Raw genomic sequence first — 10,898 nt, forward strand, 5'->3', positions numbered from 1 at the left:
AGAAACTGATTGGTGTAGTGTAACATATAACAGAATCAGTGTGGATCATCCCTGATATTCAAATTGATGACTTGTTTGTGATTTGGGCAGGGGTTTATTAGTGGGCAAGGCCTTATTTGTGGGCAGGGGTTTATTTGTGGGCAAGACCTGATTTGTGGGCTGGGGTTTATTTTTTGACAAGGCCTTATTTGTGGACAGGGATTTATTTGTGGGCAAGGCCTAATTTGTGGGCAAGGCCTTATTTCTGGACAAGGCCTTATTTGTGGGCAGGGGTTTATTTGTGGGCAAGACCTGATTTGTGGGCAAGGCCTTATTTCTGGACAAGGCCTTATTTGTGGGCAGGGGTTTATTTTTAGTAAGTATTCGTATACTTTTCAATTATGTAGAAATGCCAATTTATGCTACTTAATTATTTTGTAATAGTTAATCCCTTCCCACTGAGTCAGAAAGTGTTATGGTTCTTCGGCTTATTGCTTATTGTATGGTACCTTCATAGTTAACTTGTACCGCAGTTGATATAAAATGAGATGATCTACCATGAAAAATACACTGACCATGAAGGGACATTTAATAGTGCTTGTGAGATCATGATATCACCAACAGACAAGTGAGGAAAGGACATTAAAATATTATATTGACATTAGGATTGTGTCTATAGGTGTATACATGTGTAGCTGGATTAGACGGAGTTCAGAGGTCCCAGGTTCGAGTCCCAGGCTTGAGTCCTAGTCTGATTGTTACATTTCCCATCTCCTATTACAATGTAAATAACCATGAATTCCTGTGGTCATACAGATGGTTATTTCTTGCATGAAATTAAAAATAATTTCTAAGTATACGTCTAGACGTCTTCATACATATACATACTAAAACACTATAATTGTAGTACAAATATATGTTGTTTTAAAAAATTTCCTAAATGGTACTGATCCGTATTTTGTACTCTTCATAAGACTTGATTATAGGAAATGCCAGAGAAAATTTATAATGTACACATTGATATATCTAACAAACAATAATAGCATTACCCATAAAGCGTACCAATCATTTGGACAATATATAATAACAATAAGTTTGTTTCTCTGTTGTAGGGACATGTGACCACGCCCACCATGGACAGGCGTCGACCAATGAAAAGTTTCCATAACGATTGATTTGGTGCCATGTTTTGTAAATGACTGATAGATTTATTTGAAGTAATTAATGCTGCCATGTCTTCAGTGGGACTCTATGGGGATATGTTGGGTATTTCTGGTCAGATTATTACATGTGTATTAATATAGGTCTCTGGTGATAGTAACCAAGGTGATAGGGTTTTATTTTCTCATTGTTCATCTGATACATTTAAGGTATAACTTGATCAGATGTCATTCAAGGTTGGAAGGTGTCAGTTGTCTTTGATAGTTAAACAACGAAATACAGTTACTGTATTACCTATGTGTCGTATATTTTGTATCCCGATCACTGGCCACGTAGCCTAAGGTAAAGATCTGAGGTCTGTGGTGTGACCATCCCTACCTGTATCAGTTTGTGTTTATCGGGAAGCTGAGAAACAGACTTGTATGTGTTGTCATGGTTTTGTCTTTGATGAATGGCATGCGATGGGTCTCCCGTATGTTGTTCAGTACCTATACTAGATTTTTAAAAAGTTTTTGACCTATGTAGTTGACCATGCAATATTGATTAAAAAAAGCTGGAAGTGTATAACTTTGATAAGAGTTCTATTTGTTGTATTTTTTACTCACTTGGCCCTAACCAAAGGGCCAGTGAGCTTATGCCATGGAACAGAATTTGCATAAATGGTGACTCTGACCCCCTTGGGGCAAGAGGGGTTTTGCCCAATGGGGAAAATAGAGGTCAAGTCCTTCAAATTGCTTCTAGTCAAAAAGTACTGAATAGATTTGCACCAAATATGGTCAGAAACATCCATAGGGAAAGGGAAAATGTTTTTTCATAAACGGTGACACTGACCCCCATCCCCTTCAGGCATGAGGGGCGGGGCCAATAGAAGTAAGTCCTTTTAGTCGCTACTAACCGTTCAGATCTCCACCCCATAACCATATATAGCATCGCTGAGTACCAAGAGATAAACACAATCCTGTTGTAAATATAGACCCTATAGGGTCAAAATATAAAATCTGGACTTACTTTCTTTAAACACGATTATGTTGTAAAAACAATCCCCTCGGTCTTTTAACACTCCTTCATGTCTGAACTTTGTTTCTGAGTTATTTCTTAAAAGCAGTTGAGATCAAACGCCATAATCATATACCATTGTTCGACACCAACATATAGAGCTATTAACGAATTGAACATGAACATTATTTTGACATTTGATCAAACCCAACCAGGTCATCGATATAGGCCCTCTGGACCTCAAAATCAATAGTATCGCCATTGAAAATGTCTCCAGCCACAAACTTCTAGGTATACAAGGTTGACAAATATACAGTGGAATAACCAGCTTGACAGTGTTTGTAAGGTGTTGGGAACAAAATCATCATTGTTAAGTAAAAAAAGTACTTTCCACACGCTACCAGAATAGTTTATTACAATGGTCATATCTTGGTATATTACTCGATTATTATTTCACAGTTTGGGGATATTGTTCCCAACAAAATTTAGATAGGCTACAATGAACCAACAGATGCAGCAACAAAAACACCACTCTTTGTTAAATTACAGTGATAAGAGAGAAATACACAATGTACACATAAGACCACAGGGCTGAGGGGCAAAATATCATCTATACATATCAGAACTCAGATAACCGATAATGTTTAGGCCTCTTGATTGTCAGAATTTCTTTCTTTCATTGTTCAAGCACAGGGGCATAGTATAGTGTCTAGTATAATATATAAGGTATATCTGGCTGTCTTTTAACATAGACTGGACATGCCCCTGTGGTTGGCCCAACCATTTAGTCAAAATGTTAGTGTCGGTATAGTGTCGGTACATATACACCATGTCCAAGCTCCACATCGGGGTCTCTAAACTGTGAACAGGAACCTCCGTGAAGTTGATTAATTATTCCTTATTCAATTACTTATTGGATGGACTGGATTTATGTTAAATAATTATTTTTGAACCAGTTTAAGTCTGAAATAGTAAAGAGAAAACGAATAAGTAATGAAGGAACCGAATAAGTAATGGGGTAATTGAATAGGTAATAAGGTATGAATAAGGAATAAAATGTTTGAAAAGGTAATGGGAACGTTTTATTATAGGGTTTGAACCATTTGAAGTGCTAATCAATGAAGGAGAAACATATGTAATGATGGAATCGAATAAGTAATCAACTTTACGGAGGTTGAATATCGGGGTATCTATTCTGAAGCGGTAGAAAGTAGGTCAGGTAATTAATTAAAAAAGAAGGATTGTTTCTTGCGCTCCGAATACTATATTCAATTATTGCTAATAAAGCGCATGGACCCCGGCAATATTCCAGTGATGTTTTACGTCCATGAATGTTGCTGAAAACTGCATTGTTATTTCGAACACCTCTGCACAGTTTGGCTAGTCGGAGCAAATGTTCACATTCACATGTTTGAAATACCAAACTCATTAACATGACTTGTCTCTGTAATTTGTTTGTGTGCTGAATCCTCAGCTATCGTTGTAACGTTGAAAATGGAACCAGGACGCCGAGGAAAACTGACTCTCCTGTTGAAAATGGACACCACCAGGTCTCTCTTTTCCATGTGTAGCCTGTTGAAAACGGAACCCTTTGAAAAGTGAACCACATGTACATGTTGCTCTGTTATAATATTCAAGTCTATATGCAATTTAACAAGCATAAGATATTGATCGATATTGATTAACAATTCGATCTTTGGTGACAAGTATAATGACCTTTGGTATAACTTATGACTGTTATAAGATATGCATATAACACGTACATGATAGTGATCGACATTGACTGACAATTTGACCTGTGACCTTTGATGACCCATATAAGGACCTTTGGTATATCTTCAAACTGTAGTATGATATGTATTTAAAATGTATACGATATTAATTAACATTGATAAACAATTTTGACCTTTGACCTTCGGAGACCAATATAATGACTTTTCGTATAAATTTTAACAATAATAAGATATTCATGTATCTGATATTGATCGACATGGTAATCAATTTGTCCTATATTAAGGGTTCGGTTATGTATTCGTTTACGGAGATCAACTGTAACATTTGAATATGGAACTGGTGTCATTTTGAACGTTGCTAAGATAATTTAGTTCCAGTGAATCTACGTTAAAACACCATTGCTAACAAAATTAAAAGAAACAACTCAACAATTTTTGTTTCATGCCTTTTGCGGTTTTAATTAATTGATATATTCACAATCCACGCTGTTTGCAAATTTCAACAAAGCATGCGAAAAATGCATTTTTCGCATATACATGTATTGCACAAACTAGTCATTTCATGTCAGGAGCAATAGGAGCATTGGTTTAAACACTGTTTTTATTTTGACATTGAAATGCAAATGACACTATAAAGAACTCTAGACATGGCAAGAAGACTGTTTTTAGAAAAAAACAATGCTCACCCGTTCGTTTTGGGTAAAGTATGGATATTTCCGAAAAGGGCCCAAAACTCACAAATTTAACAATTTGTCTTAAAACGGCCCTTCTTACTATGATAAGATTTCTTAAAAGTGTGATATAGGAGCATTTGTACTGATTAAAATGTCTCTCGTTATGCCATATTTGTGTAATATTATTCACAGCCGCCATTTGCGTTTCAAGGTCAAAACAAAATTAGTGTAGATCCAGTCCAGACAAACACTCCTTCCTGTACTATATACACTTTTGAGTATAACAGCTTGGCTGTTTTTCAGGTTTGGTTATTTTTGTGACCTGGAATTAGTTCATGCTACATCTAACCACAAAGTAACACTATAGAAAAAAATGTTAGCATCTACAGCAAATCAATGGTGATTTTAATAAACTACATGTCCAAAGTAAACATTTTGGTATATTTTATGACTATTTTTGTGCACATTTTTAGATATTTATTCGTGTTTGAATGATCATCATTATTCGTCTATATAGATGACCTTTAAGAATACCAAGTAGACTAAGTTTTAGAGGCTTTGCTAATAACGTACAGTATTTATATGATCAGTCCAACTTCCTTTAGCGGAGATGGAGATACCAAGGTGTTTGTGACATGTGACTTCTGCTAATTAAATGATGTTCATAAACAAAGAACGTTGAATCGGTTAATCAAGTTGCTTGCCTACAGTCATTGTTACAGTTTTGTTATGGTTAAAATAAACAATCCATGCATGTTTACATCGCTCGTGAATTTCCGTTAGATTATCGTTCAAAGGGCTGACAGGCAGATCCGGTGACTCCACTTCAAAATCTAGTGACGTATCGTCAGCAAATAGTTTTATAGTGCAATCGATGTTTTGAGCAATATCGTTTCTGGAATTTGAAAATAGCTTTGGTGTTACATATACAGACGGAAATATAGCCCCGCCCCCATCCCAACCCTCTCAATCTATTTGGACTGTAAAACAACCCCCAGTCAGCTCCTGCAAGTTTGAACACTCATAAATTCTAATTTGTGAAAGTAAAATCTCTCATTTCTGAATCTTCAATACACAAATATTACACAAGAGGTTGATATAGCAATTAGTCTTATTTTCTATCCCCCTTTCCTTTCAATCTGAATTAATATCCTATTCCGTGAGACTTTTTTCCTATTATTATACTGATAACTTTCATCAAAAAATAAATAAATAGATCTAGATAAAAAATAATTTTCGTTTCAATTATTTTGAGGTTAGGGCAAGTTTTTTTTATTTTTTTTTTATTTTGTAAAATGACTGGACTCTTTAGTCGTTTCACGTATATGCCGATGATTGCCTTCTTCGAAATACTGTTTTCTTTGTTTCTACTGTTCTAATTCCTATAACGTTAACATATACCGCTAACGTTGTATGAGTTAGGCATATTCTGTTTTAAAGAGACAATTTAGTCAAGTTTGTTTACTTTTTTATCATTTCACAAATTATTACATGAAAATGCACTTCAATACTCCTTATGAACTATTCCTGGCCATGTGTTGATACAAGTTTATGTTTGCGTGCCTTTTTTAATTAATTACTAGTAAAGGGGGATCGTAATCGTATATGCAAATGAGCAAGCCGTCTCTCGACTTGTACACAGTAATAGATATAGTTGCCGGAAAACGCAACTAATTCACAGCACAGGTACTTGGGGGTAAGGAATTATATTTGTATATATATACTACATGTATATAGCCTCGTATTACTATATAAAATAGAGAAAAAATCGCGATATCTTCAGGCGGTAGCGGTAGTCATATCTAGAATCTAGGCACCTTCTCTATTTTATATAGTAATACGAGGCTATATAGTATATATATACAAATATAATTCCTTACCCCAAGTACATTGTGTACCTGTGATTCACAGTACTTAAAGGTAAACGTAGGATAAAGTATACAAACATGCAAAAAGAATGGAGACACATACAATATTTTAAACAGTTTCTTTATGTTTCATGCATTTTTTGACAATATATCAATGAATATTTATACCTATTTATTGATTTTCTTGAAAGTTCACAGACCTGAAAATTCGCCAAAATGCATTGGACCTACTTAAAGTATTATGCTCACAGTCTCCGACCTACAATTAATGTAGATCTAGATTTATATGTCGTGGACGTGTATCGGTCTAGTGCTTGGCATTCTAAACAGCTAGGTACTAATATATAGTAAACAGAAATATCTCTATTATACGTACAATGTATTCATATATAAAATACATACATGTATACACCTATGTCTATTTGAATACGACTATATATACATGTATCTATTTCTCAATGCATATTTCTACTAAAGACATACAGATACAGTTTAAGAAGTTAAAATAAGGATATCTATGCTTGTATAGCGATGTATCTTTATTCGAAATACAGTTTATATACAGTTAGGCCTATCTGAATTAAATAGGTAAAAACTCTGGCTGTTGTGCCAAAATGTTTGGGGGAAAAAAGTTCCTATTGCGCATGTCTCGTTATACCTAGTGACGGACCTTGGCAGCTACAGCCACAGGCGCTTGCATATAGAAAATATCACTTTCGATTTTTTTTTTGATATGACAGCGGTATGTGTAATCTGTTAACCTGAAGGTTGGCAACTACACCACGAGCGAAACGGCACCCCATCTCACTTCAACCGGCTAAAAAACACATTTATTCAAACTTACACGGCGCACACTATATGCGACCGTCATCAGAAAACATTCATCTTTAACCTACCGTGCCACTCAATACGAATTGTTACATCCAAAACACAATAATCCGTGAAAACATCGCCGAATTCCTCGCTCAGAACGCCATTTCTCAAACTGCTCCCTGAGCCTGTCCAGATTCTTCATTTACATACGGGGTTCAAGGGTCATGCGATTATATGATCGTCAGTCGTCAGGTGTACTTGTGGGGGTCATCTCCGCATGCATTTTGTCCGCAAAATGCTTCGGCTCGCTGAAGAGTTTCGTCTAAGTTACGATTATTTGAAGAGTTTCGTCGATGAACGATGATTTATAATCATAAATTATTCGTTATTTTGAACGTTTGATTACCATGCACCGTATATGACAGTACACAGCAGGCGCGGATCCAGGAATTGGAAAGGGGGGGGGGGGGGGGGGGGGGGGGGGGGGGGGTCCAGTAATTTAGTGGTAATGTGGTAATGCGAGCGCCATAGGCGGGAGCCGAATTTTTTTTTTGGCGAGGGGTCTGGGGGCCAAAATTTCGGAACAAAATTTCGGAAAAATGAAATGATTAAATGATTATAGCAAATTTTGCAATCTTTCGAGAATAAGATTTTCGATAAGTGGAAAGGGGGGAGGGGGCATATATTGATTCACACAGAACGTCACTATCGTATCGTTTTCTAAATAATGAAATATTTGTCACAAAGGTAGAACAAAATGCTTATTTATTGATTAACTTTTGTGAGTTTACTGAAATCTGGACGAACAAAAAGAAAAGTGAATCACGAATAAGACTGTCATCAGGTTACTGGAACGTATACATGTGTACCAACATTACTTACTTCAGACCTGTTCATTTATTTCTGCACATTTTACAAATATCATGTCGTCGTCAAATACGAAAATCATACTTCAGACCTACCAAACGATTTGTACGTTGTGATCTATGATCCATCATTTTCATTTCCCACAATGTTAGATTTAATGTTTGCTAGAAGTTCTTCGAGTTCAATCCAAATTTTATGATTTCATCTATCACTGTATGATTATAGAAATATTGAGTTCCTTCAGTCATTTTGTTTTCAACTCCTTTTTATTCAAATTCGCCGGTACTCCCCCTAAAAAATAGCAGGTTAATGCAAAATCCTGCATTCTAGTGTACTTCACGATAGAGTCATACCTGGTGTGTTTTGTAAAAACAAGTATATGAGAGATGTTTTTAATGATTTGATATAGTTATTTCGCTGATTGATACGGGAATTCGTTTTTTAAGATACCCTTACTTTGACAATTTTAGGGGGGGGGGGGGGGGGGGGGGGGGGGGGGGGGGGGCTTTTAATCCGCCAGTGACAATGTCAAAGAGTTTAACGCATTGTAAAATGTATTCTTTGTAATATTCAATCATCCATTTATTCCACTTTACATCGCTCGCATATATAAAATTTAAGTTATTGATGAATTACCTTATTGAGTGTGTAAACATCAAACGCTACACTAATAATAATCAAACTGGCTGAAGTGCTTACAGAATTATGAAACTGAATTAAAATGAGAAAGAAAAGAGAATACTTGAGGGGGAAGTAGTGGTTATTTTGTGTCAACGCCAGACTTTTTTTAGTATTTTAGGGCTAACGCCAGAATACCCAGAACAACCTCTTATTCTTATCGATATTGTGTGTGGTATACATTTTTAACTAGTCATGTAGGGGTCAATTTTTTTTTAAGAATTGAAGATTGGCATAGCCCTAAATAGATGGCAAGTACAATAAAAAATCAAAATATCAAACAACTATCAGCTATTACCCCATCCAAATTTTAACTTCGAAAAATTTCAACTGATACTGCTTGTTCATGGTATACGTATAATGTCCCGGCCCTGTCTTGAACAAGTTATTGAGCACCGTTATATGCAATCTTTTTGACTGAAAACGAAGTTCAGCAACTACCGAAATGATGCAGTTGAAAAAAAGGAAAGGACGATCTCATCACTGCATGGCATTAAAACATGCTATCTTATTAGTCCGTGATATCGCAAACGACGTCCTGTGCATGCACCTGTAAAATAAAGTATGCCGAGATGACCCCAAAAAGTGCACCTGGTGACAGTCGATTATATAATCGCATGACCTTTGAACCCCGTATGTAAATGAAGAATCTGGACAGGCTCGGGGAGCAGTTTGAGAAATGGCGTTCTGAGTGTCACATGTAAAAATCACATACACAAGATGTTTTCATTCCATGTTATTTATTGTCCATCACGTGTTTTCTGGCATTTGTCTGCAAACATATTAGAAAAACATTCAGTTCCTCGCAGACAATATATTTGACAAATCAATTATTCATGATAAAAATAATAAAAGAATGGTAAATGATAACATTTTGATAATAATGTACATGTAATTGCATTCACTAAATTACATTAATCAAGTTATTCATACACTTACATATACTCATTCATTTCATGTACGTTCAGATTACATATGAACTTATATACCTGTCATAAAATACCCTGTGAGTGACAGTATGTTATAATACGACAATAGTATTTAACGTAATCTAATACAACAGTATAACTCACCCTAAGTAAGGTAAAGATGGGAGTTCACCGTTACATTTTCTTGTTGTGAATTGATTTCAACAACCTGTGATAACAAATATACAAGTGTTCAATCACACACTAACATGTGAGTAAATGTACATTTCGATATTATAAAATACAACATAAATAAAATTTACTAGTCTCCAGGATTCGATCTCATAAATACGAAACTTGGATTCAATTATAAAGCTTCGGTGTTATCCATTACACCATCACGTGTGTTATCATATACAGGTTATTAATATACTCATAGACACTTGCAATGAGCTTTATATCTATAAATATAATTCACCACATATAAATAGAAATCAACACAAATACATGTATAGCTAAAACGAATTTACAAAACGATCTAATGGTCTCTATATCTACTAACTATTTTGCAAATACTTATACTGAATCATAAATAGATGTATTACTCACAATTATATATATTTTGATCCGGAATAGATTACTGGAGAAACTTGAAAACTTGATCCACCTGTTGATTGTCAGCTGTCTGATATTGTACTGACCAGTAACAAAGGCCTTGTATTTAAACTGACCGCTCCAACCCGATTGGTCAAAAATAGATCGGAAGGTTCCGGAAATTAATGTTTTACATTTTCCTTAATTTTAGTACATATAAATGATGATCTGAATTATATTAGAAATGTTAATAAAACTAACTCGTAAAAATGACACTAATATAGCGTATACAAAATATTCGAGATCACGTGATTATCATGTATCACGTGATCCACGACTACTATACTAAGCATTAGGAAACCAATAACATATATAGTAAATACAAAGTATGTACAATTCACCTTGTTACATGAGCGAGGAATTCGGCGATGTTTTCACGGATTATTGTGTTTTTGATGTAACAATTCTTATTGAGTGGCACGGTAGGTTAAAGATGAATGTTTTCTGATGACGGTCGCATATAGTGTGCGCCGTGTCAGTTTGAATAAATATGTTTTTTAGCCGGTTGAAGTGAGATGGGGTGCCGTTTCGCTCGTGGCGTAGTTGCCAACCTTCAGGTTAAAAGAT

At 35.4% G+C, this 10,898-nt stretch overlaps 1 long non-coding RNA gene across 1 annotated transcript; it reads right to left on the minus strand.

The window, feature by feature from the left end:
* Positions 1-9,492: 9,492 nt before the first annotated feature.
* LOC117318881 lies at positions 9,493-10,479 on the minus strand. The gene is made up of 3 exons (XR_004530474.1): positions 10,287-10,479; positions 9,843-9,906; positions 9,493-9,541 (listed from the first exon to the last, which is right to left on the minus strand). It is a non-coding gene; the product is annotated as an uncharacterized LOC117318881 (long non-coding RNA).
* Between the last annotated feature and the right edge of the window lie 419 nt (positions 10,480-10,898).

Source organism: Pecten maximus, unplaced genomic scaffold (genome assembly GCF_902652985.1).
Source record: "Pecten maximus unplaced genomic scaffold, xPecMax1.1, whole genome shotgun sequence".
In the NCBI taxonomy this organism is placed as follows: Eukaryota; Metazoa; Mollusca; class Bivalvia; order Pectinida; family Pectinidae; genus Pecten; species Pecten maximus.